General features: G+C 40.9%; 1 protein-coding gene and 1 pseudogene across 3 annotated transcripts in view; one reads left to right on the top strand and one right to left on the bottom strand.

The window, feature by feature from the left end:
• Pde8b (phosphodiesterase 8B) overlaps nucleotides 1-2,007 on the bottom strand; it is a 224,804-nt gene that overhangs the window by 170,731 nt on the left and 52,066 nt on the right. The window lies entirely within an intron of this gene.
• On the top strand, nucleotides 716-1,219 carry LOC101999264 (annotated as a pseudogene).

Below are 2,007 nucleotides of genomic sequence, written 5' to 3'. Positions count from 1 at the left end.
TGTGTACCCATTCACACAGTCATCATGTGTCCATTCACACGATCATCGTGTACCCATTCACCATCATGTATACATTCACAGAGTCATTGTGTACCCATTCACAGAGTCATTGTGTATACATTCATAACCACAAGAGTACCCCACACACTATGTCATCTTTTTACAAGGTTGAATTATAGCCCCAAGGACTGGCCTGCCTTTAAAAACTATTTTGTTACTAATTGTATAGATTCTGCCCACAATCTCCATATGTATTGCTGACAATTCTTCTTCTCTGAAAACCTCACTATATGTTTTGAGACAGTTGGTACTACCATCAAAGAGCCAAAAGGATTATTATTGCCTTGATCACAAATTTGATTTATCAGGTCTACTTCAACTGCAGTCTTGGTCCTACAGATACACACGGCTAACCAGGTAAACTCTATCTAACAATGTTCATCAATAAATAGCCTTGGCCGACAGATAAAACTAACATTTTAAACTAACACTCCTTTCCTTTTTTTAACTCAAACCTATAACTTTTAGATACACTTAGCCACACCATGTCATACTATTATAGGTTTTTAGATTACTCTTCTGTTTTACTGCAGATGAGAGATATTTTTAAATCATATTCAACTCATCTGCAAGATGGCCAAACTAGTTCTCAGCTTGCTATCAATAGATTACTGGCTATTAATTTTTTAAAAAATATTATTTATAACTTGAGTACTGCCTGTCTGCACTTGCTCCCACGCTTTCGCCATCCAGGTGACCTCGCCAGCATGTTTCAGGCTGAATTCGACAGAGCTGCAGAGGAGGTGAAGCGCCTCAAGACTCAGCCAAGTGATGAAGAGATGCTTTTCATATACAGCCACTTCAAACAAGCCACCGTGGGCGACGTAAATACAGATCGGCCCGGGCCTTTGGACCTCAAAGGCAAGGCCAAGTGGGATTCCTGGAATAAACTGAAGGTAACTTCCAAGGAAAGCGCCATGAAAACCTATGTGGAGAAAGTGGAAGAGCTAAAGAAGAAATATGGAATATAGAAGACCAGATTTGGTGGCCAGCCACACGTGTGACCTGTGAGGACACACAGGTCATTATGCCTTGTTTTTTTTTCTAATGTAGATGATATGGCTCTGATAAATTAGGGCCAGAATTAATCGCTGATCCTTCTCCCTGTGTAGTTTTTACCTGAAATCAATTAAAAGTACATTTGTTACTTTAAAAAAAATATATTATTCATTGCCCAGAGAGATATACACATGCTGCATTTACAAAACAAAAGAAGGGGAGATGTTGGAGCCCACAAGACTATACAGTAAACGTACAGCTGACAGGTTCATAAAGGCAGACCCGCAAGTGTATAACTTATGGGGCACCCCATTTTGCAGAGATGCAGGAACACTTATCTTTTGGGAAAGTCACTGTCATACATGTAAAACCTTGTGAAGCCATGATTCTTCCCTTTGAATTGGGAGTTATTCCCCCAACACCTCAGCAGTGCAGCTTCTCCTGCACCGCAGCAGAATGACTTTTCCATTCCCCCACACCATGAGGCCTTAGAGCAATAACATTCACTCTTTGTTCTAACAGTTAAATTTACTTAAGAGTCAGTCCCACAAAATTACCTGCTAACAGACCACATAGAAACTGCTACAGAAGACAGGCACAGAGGAGGAAGGCAGCATGCCCCCACCTTTGTTATCAAATAAATCTGGGTGTCCTCAAAGCTGGTTATCACAAAAGATAACAGATCCAGGATTCAGGGGTGTTTAGTAACTTTATCTAACGATTTTGGATGTTGGGTATCCCTTTCCTGGGAGGTGTCATCTGTTCCAGAGTACAGCTTTGTCAAGTTCTACCTGCCCTTTTTGTGATTTTGATATGCATATTACCATTGTCCTTGCCTATGGAATTTTCCAACTATGTCTGTAAAAACTAGAAACCTCTTCTTCTTCTCCTTCTTCTTCTCCTTCTCCTCCTCCTCCTCCTCCTTCTTCTCCTCCTCCTCCTCCTCCT

This window comes from Microtus ochrogaster, chromosome 19 (genome assembly GCF_000317375.1).
Source record: "Microtus ochrogaster isolate Prairie Vole_2 chromosome 19, MicOch1.0, whole genome shotgun sequence".
Lineage (NCBI taxonomy): Eukaryota > Metazoa > Chordata > Mammalia > Rodentia > Cricetidae > Microtus > Microtus ochrogaster.
Note: the sequence above shows the minus strand (reverse complement) of the source record. Positions and strands in the feature narration are given on the sequence as shown.